Source organism: Phacochoerus africanus, chromosome 1 (assembly GCF_016906955.1).
Source record: "Phacochoerus africanus isolate WHEZ1 chromosome 1, ROS_Pafr_v1, whole genome shotgun sequence".
Classification (NCBI taxonomy): domain Eukaryota; kingdom Metazoa; phylum Chordata; class Mammalia; order Artiodactyla; family Suidae; genus Phacochoerus; species Phacochoerus africanus.
The window spans coordinates 288709466-288721870 of record NC_062544.1 but is presented as its reverse complement, the minus strand read 5'-3'; the positions used below and the strand labels follow the sequence as shown (position 1 = coordinate 288721870).

Below are 12405 nucleotides of genomic sequence, written 5' to 3'. Positions count from 1 at the left end.
CAACGTCACTCCCGACAGGCTCTGCGCTTGGGGCCGGGGTTGCGGACTGGTCCGCGCCCTGGCGCGTCTCTGAGCGCGGCGAGCTCGGTGTTCGCGTCTTGGGTGCGAACGCCCCTCACCCCGTCGTCGGAGTCGCGCGCCTCAGGCAGGCGGGCAGCGCCGGACGCTGAGGAGGCGGGGTGCGCCGGGCCTGCACTCTCGTGGTCCCCGTCCGCAGGCGCTCCTCCCAGCACGGATGGGCCGCACAGCGGGACACCCTGGGCGCCTCTGACCGTCCTGGGTAGGCGCGCTGTGACTCGGGTGCTTTTCCAAACAGCTCGGAAGGCACAGTATTGACAGGGAGGAGCTCCAGCAGCCATTTCAGGCCGCGGGGTGACCTTGGGAAGTTCGAGGTCAGACCTCGCGGAACAGCAGGTGTCCGGAGCCGGGGGGCTTGGCGGAGCTGAACTGAGGCAGCCCCACGCACCCCGAGAGTCCTGAAGGGGCGGGTCCCCGGCGTCGGCTGGAAGCGTAGCAGCCGGGTGCCGGGGGCGCTGCAGCGGACGTGAACGCCTGGCCCCGTCACGGGGCCGCCTGCCTCGGCCGTGTCCTCCTTGAGGGCGCTGAGCAGAGCGGGCAGAGGTACCCAGGTCCGGCCATTGGACCCAGCGTAAACGGCCTCGGCGGAGGTCCCTTGCGGTGCACCGGGTTAAGGATCTGGCGTTGTCGCTGCTGTGGCGCGAGTTGGATCTCTGGCCGGGGAGCTTTAGCGTGCCAAAAATAAACAAACAAAGCAGCTTAAAGCAGACAAGCCCTCTGATAAGCAGGTGCTTGCTCCGGAGCGCAACGGACTGGCTACGCCTCAGATGGGCTGGTATAGCCCTCTGCTTCCTTTGCCCGAGCCTGCTTCTTTTCCCGCCCTTTCACAGGTGGTGATGCCAGAGAAGCACCTTGTGCTGGACACTAGCTCACTGGCTGCTTCTGGAGACCTCCCTGCAACAGATGGTGCAGGTGTTTGAGAAGGCAGGTGAGGAGATGGGGCTTGAGGCTGAATCACTCGCCACTTGTGGGTGCAACACTCAACCTCTGGCACAAAGTTCCCTACTTGTTAATTTTTCGCACGTGTTGAAGCAGGAGAGTGAACCAGTGTGAAATGGAATACACCAGTGGCCTTTTACATATGACGGAAGTATTAGCTAGAAGGAAGGATAATGGAATTCGGTAGCTATTCCTCAGTGCTACTGATACCGTTAGAAAAAATAGTGGACAGCTGATGGCTACCAACAGACCACGAAAACCAGAGTCTCTTTGGTTGCACACAAAGAAACCCCCATCTCCTACACTGAGACAGTAAAGACAAGGGCCAGGCCAAGAATTAATACGGCAAAGATGCCAAACGCCCAGTCAAGGTGTCCTGTTAGGCTGAGTTTGGGACCGTGGTTGGGAAAGCCTGGGCCCATGACCCATGTGTCAGAGATGCCCAGACTGCCTTGCGCTTTTGGAGCCTACACGTGTGGGTTGGTGTGGCCCTGCCAACCTAGCATTCCTCTCCCCAACCTGTCGGACACGAGGCATGTAATTTATTTCTTAGCTCCGTTCAGGCAGAAACATGACGAGACAGAAAAGAGACTATAGCCCTCTCCTCCTCAAAAGAACCGCATGCTAGTTTGCAAGGGCTGCAGTAACAGTACCACAAACTGGGTGGCTTACCAGAAGGTAACTGTCTTTTGGAGTTCTCTGTGGCACAGCACATTAAGGATCTGGCATTGTTGCTGCAGTGTCTTGGGCCACTGCTATGGCATGTGTTCGATTCCTGGCCTGGAAACTTCCACGTGCCATGGGCATGGCCAGAAAAAAAAAGAAATTTATTACCACAGTTCTGACAACTGGAAGTTAGAATAAGGTGACAGAGGGCTGTGAGGGAAGGATCTGTATCATTTGTATCTGCTAGCTTCTAGTGGTTTACTCAAAATCTTTGTTCTTACTTGTTGATGAATCATACCAATCTCTGCCTTCACGTTTACATGGGTTTATTTCAGACACACACTGTTTGTCTCAGTGTCCAAATCCCTGGTTTTTAAGGACACCAGTCATTGTATTAGGACCTACCCTGATTAATTCAACTTCATTTGATCATCTGCAAAGACCCTATTTCCAAATAAGCTTATGTTCACAGGTCCTAGAGGTTAGGACTTCAGCATCTTTTGGAGGGACAAAATTCAACCCCATTAAAGGCTGTAAGATCCAGCCAAGGAGCTAGGAAAGTTTATGTGGGCTGGATCATGAGTGTGCTTGAGTGGTGGTCCCCAACTCCTTGTGTTTTTGTATGGAAATGTAGCTGATTTACATTATTGTGTTAATTTCTGCCAAGTAGCAAAGTGATTTAGATACACACACATGCACATATTCTTTTCCATGGTAGTTTATCACAGAGTATTGAATATATTTCCCTGTGCTCTACAGTTAGACCTTCTTGCTTATCCATTCTCTGAGTAACAGTTTGCATCTGCTAGCCCTAAACTCCAATACCTACCTCCACAACTATCCCCCTTTCCCTTGGCAATCACAAGTCTGTTCTCTGAGTCTATTCTATTTTTTTCAATGAATTTTGTTGTATTTGTAGTTGTACAACCATCATCACAACCAAATTTTACATCATTTCCATCCCATACCCCCAGTCCATCCCCTCCCCAACAACCTCTCTCCTTTGGTAACCATGTTTTCCTTTTTTTTGTCTTTTTGACATTTCTCGGGCCGCTCCCACGGCATATGGAGGTTCCCAGGCTAGGGGTCGAATCGGAACTGTAGCTGCCAGCCTACGCCAGAGCCACAGCAACGCGGGATCCGAGCCACGCCTGCAACCTACACCACAGCTCACGGCAACGCCGGATCGTTCACCCACTGAGCAAGGGCAGGGACCGAACCCGCAACCTCATGGTTCCTAGTTGGATTCGTTAACCACTGCGCCACGACGGGAACTCCGGTAACCATGTTTTTCAAAGTTTATGAGTCGGTTTCTGTTCTGCTAAGAAGTTCATTGTATCCTTTTTTTTACATTCCACATATAAGTGATAGCATGTGACGTTTGGGTCTCACTAACTTCACTTAGCATGATAATTTCTAGGTTCATCCATGTTGCAGCAAATGCCATTATTTCATTACTTTTTATGGCTGAATAATATTCCATAGAGTATATGTACCACATCTTTAGCCACTTCTCTGTCAATGGGCATTTAGGTTGCTTCCATGTTTTGGCTGCAGTGAACACTGCGGTACATGTATCTTTTAATATCATGGTTTTCTCTGGATAGATATCCAGGAGTGGGGTTGCTGGATCAAACAGTACTATTTTTAGGGTTCTTGTTTGTTTGTTTGTTTGTTTGCCATTTCTTGGGCCGCTCCCCTCGGCATATGGAGGTTCCCAGGCTTGGGGTCGAATCAGAGCTGTAGCTACCGGCCTACACTAGAGCCACAGCAATGCAGGATCCCAGCCACGTCTGCGACCTACACCACAGCTCATGGCAACGCCAGATCCTTAACCCACTGAGCAAGGCCAGGGATCAAACCCGCAACCTCATGGTCCCTAGTCAGATTTGTTAACCACTGAGCCACAACGGGAACTCCTATTTTTAGTTTTTTGAGGAATCGCCATACTGTTTTCCATATTGGTTGCATCAATTGACATACCCATCAACAGTGTAAGAGGGTTCCCTTTTCTCCACACCCTCTACAGCATTTAGTGTTTGTAGACTTTGGGTGATGGCCATTTTGGCTTGTGTAACGTGGTACCTCATAGTGGTTTTGATTTGCATTTCTCAATGTTGGGAGTGTCCATTGTGGCTCAGTGGTTAATGAAACTGACTAGGATCCATGAAGATGCGGGTTTGATATCCAGCCTTGCTCAGTGGGTTGAGGATCCGGCGTTGCCGTGAGCTGTGGTGTAGTTCACAGACGCGGCTTAAATCTGGCATTGCTACGGCTGTGGTATAGGCCGGCAGCTATAGCTCTGATTGGACTCCCAGCTTGGGAACCTCCATGTGCCAAGGGTGTGGCCCTAAAAAGCAAAATGAATAAATAATAATCAGTAATATTGAACATCTTTTCACGTGTGTTTTGACCATCTGTATGTGCTTTTTGGAGAATTGTCTGTTTAGATATTCCCACTTTTTGATGGTGTTGTTTGTTTTTTGGTATTGAGCTGCAGGAGGTGTTTATAGATTTTGGAGATTAATCCCTTGTCAGTCACTTCATTTGCAGATATTTTCTCCAATTCTGTAGGTTGTTGTCTTTTGCTTTTGCTTAGGGTTTCCTTTGCTGTGCAGAAACTTTTAATTAGGTCCCATTTGTTTATTTTTGTTTTTGTTGTCATTACCCTAGGAGGTGGATCTGAGAAGATATTGCTGTTGTTTATGTCAGAGAGTATGGGGCCTGTGTTTCCCTCTAAGAGTTTTATAGTATCCATTCTGTGTTTAGATCATTAATCCACTTTGAGTTTATTTTTGTGTATGGCATTAGGGAGTGTTGTATTTTCATTGTTTTACATGTAGCTGTCCAGTTTTCCCAGCACCACTTATTGAAGGGAATGTCTTTTCTCCATTGTATATTCTTGCCACCTTCGTCGTAGATTAGTTGACTGTAGGTGCAGAGGTTTAATTCTGGGCTGTCATGTTCTGCTGATCTTTATTTCTGTTTTTGTGCCAGTACCATAATGTTTTGATGACCATAACTTTGTAGTATAATCTGGAGTCAGGGATGATCTTTCCAGCTCCATTTTTCTTTCTCAGGATGGCTTTGGCTATTCTGGGTCTTTTGTGTTTCCAAACAAACTTTAAAATATTTTGTTCTAGTTCTGTGAAAAATGTCCTTGGTAATTTGATAGGGATTGCACTGAATCTGTACATTGGCTTGAGTACTAAAGCCATTTTGACAATACTGAGTCATCCAATCCAAGAACATGGTATGTCTTTCCGTTTGTGGCATCTTTGATTTCCTTCCTCAGTGTATTATAGTTTTGAGAGTATAGGTCTTTTGTCTCTTTAGGTAGGTTTATTCCTAGGTATTTTTTTTTCTTTTTTATGTGATGGTAAATGGGATTGTTTCCCTAATTTTTCTTTCTGATCTTTCATTGTTAGTATATAGAAATGCAGTTGATTTCTGTGTATTAATTTTGTACCCTGCAACTTTGCCAAATTCATTGATGAGCTCTAACGGTTTCCTGGTAGCATCTTTAGCGCTTTCTAGCTATAGTATATGTCATCTGCAAACTGATAATTTTTCCTCTTCCTTTCCAATTTGGATTCCTTTTATTTCTTTTTCTTCTGATTACTGTGGCTAGGACTTCCAAAACTATGTTGAAGAGTGGCAAGAGTGGACATCCTTGTCTTTTTCCTGATCTTAGTGGGAATTCTTTCAGTTTTTCACCATTGAGAGTGATGTTAGCTGTGGGTTTATCATATATGGCCTTTATCATGTTGAAGTAGGTTCCCTCTGTGCCTACTTTCTGGAGGGTTTTTTTTTTTTTTATCAGAAATGGGTGTTGGATTTTGTCAAAAGCTTTTTCTGCATCTATTGAGATGATCATATGGTTTTTTAATCTTCAGTTTGTTAATGTGGTGAATCACACTGATCAATTTGCAGATATTGAAAAATCCTTGGAGTTCCCATCATGGCTCCGTGGTAACGAACCCAGCTAGTATCCATGGGGACACAGGTTTGATCCCTGGCCTTGCTCGGTGGGTTAAGGATCCAGTGTTGCCATGAGCTATGGTGTAGGTCGCAGACATGGCTGTTATCCCATGTTGCTGTGACTGTGCAAAATCTTGTTCCCATTGCGGCATAGCAGAAACAAATCCAAACAGTATCCATGAGGATGCAGGTTTGATCCCTGGCCTCACTCAGTGGGTTAAGGATCCAGCGTTGCTGTGAGCTGTGGTTGTAGGTCACAGACATGGCTCAGATCCGCATTTCTGTGGCTGTGTCAAGTAGGCTGGCAGCTGTAGCTCTGATTCTAACGGTAGCCTGGGAACTCCCACATGCCGCAGGTGTGCCCCTAAAGAGCCAAAAAAAAAGTAAGAAAGAAAAAGAAAAAAGAAATTTCCAAACTGACTTCCAAAATGGTTGTACCATTTCATATTCCCACCGTTAGTGATGAGAGTTCCAGTTCCTCCACACTCTTGCTGACAGTTGGGGGTGTTATTTCTGAAATTTAACCATTCAAATAGGTGTGTGGAGGTGTTTCGTATAGTCTAGACTTGCATCTCCCTAAGGACTGATGATATTTAGCATCTTTTCATATGCTTAGTTACCATCTAGAAGAGCCTGTTCAAATCTTTTGCTTATTTTTTAAAAAATGCTTTTTTCTTATTAAGTTTTGGGAGTTCTTTATATAACCTAGGTACAGGTTCTCTGTAAGATCTGTAAATTGTGTTTGCTGTCAGTCTGTGGTTTGTGTTTTCATTCTCTTAATGCATTTCAAAGAGCAGAAGCTTCTAATTTTAAGTCCAGTGTATCAGTTTTTTCTTTTATAAATCCTATTTTTGTGTCATTCTAACACATATTTTCCTAGTCCAAAGTCATAAAGTTTTTCTCCTGTATTTTCTCCTAGAACTTTATAGTTTTAGGTTTAGGTATAGGATCCGTTTTAGATTTAATATCAGTGCAAGATACAAATCTAAATTCACTTATTTGTCTGTGGATGTCAGTTTGTTCCAGGACCACATAATACAAGGCCATCCTTTCCCCAGAGAGGTTCTTTGGTGTCTGTCGTGAAGATTGATGGACCACATCCGAGAGGGTCTCTTTCTCGGCTCTGTATGCTATTCCACTGCTTTAGTCTGTCCTTATTCCATACTGTCATGATTTTTTTTATATGTTGTGGGTTTTTATGTGTGGTTTTATTTTTATTTATTTTTATTTTATTTTATTACTCGAATGAATTTCTCACATCTGTAGTTGTATAATGATCATAACAATCTGATGTCACCGGCTTTCCATCCCACAGCCCAGGCACATCCCCCACCCCCCAAACTGTCTCCTCCGGAGACCACAAGTTGTTCAATGTCTGTGAGTCGGCATCTGCTCTGCAGAGAAGTTCCGTCTGTCCTTTTCTCAGATTCTACGTGCAAGTGAGAGCATGTGACGTTGGTGTCTCATTGTATTATGTGTGGTTTTATAATACATCGTGAAATCATGTAGTTTGTCTTCAAATTACTTTAAAAATTATTTTTAAAATGGCCTTAGTAGAGTTCTGAATTTTCTTAGCTTTTACTTGTCTGTAAAGCTTTTGATTCTCCTTCAAATCTGAACGAGAGCCTTGCTGGGTAAAGTAATCTTGGTTGGAGGCTTTTCCTTTCATCACGTTAAGTGTATTGTGCCACTCCCTTCTGGTCTGCAGAGTTTCTGCTGAAAAATCAGCTGATAACTTTATGGGATTTTCCTTGTATGTTATTTGTTTCTTTTCCCTAGCTTCTTTCAATATTTTCTGTCTTTAATTTTGGTCAGTTTGATTAGTATGTATCTCGGGGTGTTCCTCCTTGAGTTTATTTTATGTGGTGCTCATTGTGCTTCCTGGATTTCAGTGAGTGCTTCCTTTCCCATGTTGGGAAGGTTTTGGCTGTTATCTCTTCAGATATTTTCTCTGGCCCTTTCTCTTTTCTCCTTCTGGCACCCCTATGTTATGGATGTTGGTGCATTTAACATTGTCCCAGAGTTCTCTCAGGCTGTATTCATTTCTTCTCAGTCTTTTTTCGCTTTTCTGTTCCATGTCAGTGATTTCCACTAGTCTGTTTTCTACCTTGCTTATTCGTTCTTTGCCTTCTGTGTTCTGATGTTGTTGCTTCTAGTGAATTTACTTCAGTTATTGTATTTTGCATCTCTGCTCGCTTAATCCCTAAATCTTCTCTCTCTTTGCTCCATTTCTTGTAACTTATCAATCTTTGCCTCCAGTTTATTTCCAATATCTTGAATCATCTTTACTATCATTAGGCTAAAGTCTTTTTCATGGAGGTTGGTGATTTCTAGATCACTTAGTTATTTTTCTGGGTTTTTTTCTTTCCCTTATCTGAGTCATAATTCTATGCCTTTTCATTTTATATAGATTTTTGGGGTGGTCCCCTTTTTGCAGACAAAAGGGCTGTTGCCTCTCTTGCTTCTGATGCCCCCCCCCCGCCCCCCGTGGCTGAAGTTGGTTACGGGGGCTTGCTGCAGGCTTCCTGATGGGAGGGACTGGTGCCTGCCCACTCATAGGTGGAGCTGATTCTTATCCTTCTGGTGGGGGGGCTTTGCCTCTGGGTGTGATCAGAGGCAGCTGTGTGCCTGGGGGGCCTTTAGGCAGCCCATTTGCTGATGAGTGGGGCTGGGTTCCCACCCGGATTATTGTTTGGACTGGGGCTTCTCAGTCCTGATGGGTGGGGACAGATTTTTCCAAAAATGGCCACATATAGGTGAGCACACACTGATTATTATTCCTGAGACCTTTGTCTCCAATGTCCTTCCCCCACAACCAGCCAGTCACCCCGTTTTCCCAGGAGACTCCAAGAATTGCAGGCAGGTCTGACTCAGGGTCCTGTGGAGTCTCTGCTTTGCCCTGGGACCCAGTGCCCATGGAAGCTGTATGTGCCTTTCAGGAGTGGAGTTTCTGTTTCTCCCAGTTCTGTGGAGCTCCTGTGCACAAGCCCTTCTGGCCGTCAATGTCAGATGTTCCAGGGGCTCCTTCTCCCAGTGCCAGATCCCCAGGCGAGGGGACCTGACGAAGGGCTCAGAACGCTCCCTCCCAGGGGCAAACCTCTGTGATGGTCACTTTCCAGTCTGTAGGTGTGGGCTTGTTGATATCCCATAATTGCCCCACCACCATCTCAGTGTCACCTCCTCTTTGTCTGCTGCAGTAGGATATGCTTGTTGATAATTTGCAGTCTATTTTGCTGCAGGTTGTTCAGCAGTTGGTTGTACTTTTGTGGCTTTTATGAGAGAAGGTGAGCTCCAATGCTTCTACTCTGGCATCTTAATCCCATCTCCTGTCCCTGTTTTGTAGCTAGGTTCACTTGTGTCATATTTTAGATTCCACGTGTAAATAATATCATATGGTATTTGTCTTTCTCTTTCCGACTTACTTCATTGAGTAACCGATAGCCTTGTTTGATTCACCAGCAGGACCCCTACAGAAATCAGAAGAGAGCTGTAGAGTGAAACTGGGTAGAAGACTATCATGAGCAATCTTCTAAAATATGGGATTTAACACCCACGCAAAGACTGGTAGCAAACTCACTGAACGGACGGCTCCTACAATAATGCTGTATCTGTTGCTACGTAACATTCTACGCACGTAGTACCTGAACACAAGAGTCATTTATTATCTCTTTGGGTCACTGTGGGCCTAGGGGGATGGCTTATCTCTGCTCATAGCATCCGGGGCCTCAGTTGGAGCAGCTTAAAGGCTGGAACTTGGAACGACCCGAGGGTTCATTTCCTCACATGTCCGAGAGAGTGTCAGCCAGTGTTCGGGGCCACTCCCTGTGGCCCAGGCTTCCTCGCAGTGTCATGGCTGGGGTCCCAAGGTGGTTGTCCAGAGACAAAGGAAAGTCTTTTGTGAACTAGTCTCAGGAGTCACGTACCACCCCTCCTGCCACTTATCCGTTAGTAATCTCACCTACAGTTTCACTCATCTCACCCACGTTCAAGAGAAAGGAATTAGACTCCCTCTTCTAAAAGGGGAAATTTCAGAATTTGCAGATATACTTTTAAAACATTGCACATGGAAAAAGTTATGACCCATAGTGAAACAAAGCTGAATTGACGACTGCCGTGGTGAGTGGACTGGTGGGAAGGAGTACAAGGATCAGAGGTGTGGGCGTGCTGAAGTTATGATTTGTTTTATTCGTATTTGATGTGAGATACTGGTCTGGCTTCTTTTTTTTTTTTTTTTTGCATATTAATATCCAGTTGCCCACTTGCGCTTTCTTTTTTTTTTTTGGTCTTTTGTCTTTTCAGGGCCACACCTGCAGCATATGGAGGTCCCAGGCTGGTGGTCCCATCAGAGCTGCAGCTGCTGGCCTACACCAGAGCCAGGGCAATGTCAGATCCAAGCTGCATCTGCGACCTACACCACAGCTCATGGCAACACCAGATCCTTAACCCACTGAGCAAGGCCAGGGCCGGAACCCGCATCCTCACGGACACTAGGTTGGGTGTTTTTTTTTTTTTTTGGTCTTTTTGTGTTTTAGTCTTTTTCTAGGGATGCACCTGTGGCACATGGAGGTTCCCAGGCTAGGGGTCTAATCGGAGCTGTAGCTGCCGGCCTACACCAGAGTCACAGCAACGCGGGATCCGAGCCACACCTGCGACCTATACCACAGCTCACGGCAACGTGGGGTCCTTAACCCACGGAGCGAGGCCAGGGATGGAACCCGCAACCTCACGGTTCCTAGTCGGGTTCGTTGACCACTGCGCCACGACGGGAGCTCCCTGCTGCGGTTTAAACACCCCATACTCTTTAAGACCCACCAGATGGTCGCATTCCACAGAGGCACAAGTAGCAGACGCACGAAAGTTAACGAAACAGGCTGGTGAAAGGGTCACTGCTGTCACTCTCAGTGGTCTCTGTAGGCAGGTGCTGACAGAGACAGAGGCTACTTCAGAACGTGTCTGGGTGAGAGCCCTGGGGGTGAGAGGAGCCCAGGGCAGAGAGGCCAGGAAGCAGCATCTAACTGACAGACGCCAGCGAGTCACAGTTACAAGGCCAGTGAGGTCTGAGTGGCAGCCCAGGGAGCCCGGCTTGTGGAGAGTTGCAGAAGTGGTGTCCCCCCGTGGGGCGTCCCTAGAGGTAGAGTAAGAGGACACTACCAGCAGAAAAAAGTCAGAGATGGGTGACTGGAAAATCAAGACGGTTGCCCGATGAAAACAGTCAGGACCCCCACAGCCAGTGTGGACCTGAGCCTGTTTTCGGACATGGAACTGAAGAGATGGCCAATGACCGAGAAGGACCCTGCAGATCCCACAAGACTATGCAGAAATGAATCCCGAAGTTTTTGTCCAAAGTGTCCAGTAGCCATTTCCTCTGACAGCTACACCCCGGGGAGAGCGAGGAGCTACGTGTCTTGAAGACTGAGGGACTGAACGACTCGGATACGCAGACACCAGGACTGTCACCGTGGCCTGCCTGTCAGACTGGCTGCACGTGCTGACACGAGGATTAGTGGGGTCCGGCCCGTGGTCCAGTTTACAGAAGGTTCACTGAGTCTGTGGCCCTGCGGGGGGTAATTCTCCCTGTCCTGAATAGTTGGCATTGACATTCTCGGCAATTAATGTTACGCTCGTGTTGGGTCCCTGACCTTTAGGGTTAGAGCTGTCACGACACGAAAAGCCAAGTGGAAACCTCTCAAACTGCCTGTTCCTATCGAGATTATAAAGCAGTATCACACCTAGGAGTGAAGTGGAGGGCAGTGATTGGTGCCACGCTTAAGGATCTAAGGGACACAGCGTAGTGGCCCCCGGCTCTTGAATTCACCAGCATGACCCCGGCAGAGGTCACAGGGCCCTGGAGGGTGACGGCATACTGCGCACGCGACTGGCAGTAGCCCGGATGGTGGTCTCTGTGTCAGCCGTGGCTGCTGAGGTGCCTCTTCTCTTCAGCTCCTAACAGAAAAGAGGAGCAGAAACATTTCACACTCACGCGGAACAAAGACGAGGTTTTGTCTGACTGCTGCATTACCTCTCTCCCTCCAGAGTCCAGAAGCTTCACCAGCCCGAAGACTATCACTGTTTCAGTACGTCAGTAAGGTGAAGGCGCTAGAGACCTGGGGAGACACGAGCGCCCGAGAGTCGGACACAGACCCGCAAACATCCAGGGACCTGCTGCATTTAAAGCTTCTTCAAGAATCTCCTGGATGGAGTTCCCGTCGTGGCGCAGTGGTTAACGAATCCGACTAGGAACCATGAGGTTGCGGGTTCTATCCCTGCCCTTGCTCAGTGGGTTAAGGATCCGGCGTTGCCTTGAGCTGTGGTGTAGGCTGCAGACGCGGCTCGGATCCAGCATTGCTGTGGTTCTGGTGTAGGCCGGTGGCTACAGCTCCAATTCGACCCCTAGCCTGGGAACCTCCATGTGCCGCGGGAGCAGCCCAAAGAAATAGCAAAAAGACAAAAAAAAAAAAAAAAAGAATCTCCTGGAGTTCCCATCGTGGCGCAGTGGTTAACGAATCCGACTAGGAACCATGAGGTTGCGGGTTCGGTCCCTGGCCTTGCTCAGTGGGTTAACGATCCGGCGTTGCCGTGAGCTGTGGTGTAGGTTGCAGACGCGGCTCAGATCCCGCGTTGCTGTGGCTCTGGCATAGGCCGGTGGCTACAGCTCTGATTCAACCCCTAGCCTGGGAACCTCCTTGTGCCGCGGGAACGGCCCAAGAAATAACAACAACAACAACAACAAAAAATAAAAGA

The 12405-nt window shown here is 47.3% G+C and overlaps 1 long non-coding RNA gene across 1 annotated transcript; it reads left to right on the top strand.

Annotated features, from left to right (window-relative positions):
• The first annotated feature begins 22 nt into the window (after positions 1 to 22).
• LOC125137677 (uncharacterized) lies at positions 23 to 11924 on the top strand. Its single transcript, XR_007137476.1, has 3 exons — positions 23 to 280; positions 909 to 1006; positions 11698 to 11924. It is a non-coding gene; the product is annotated as an uncharacterized LOC125137677 (long non-coding RNA).
• Positions 11925 to 12405: the final 481 nt, after the last annotated feature.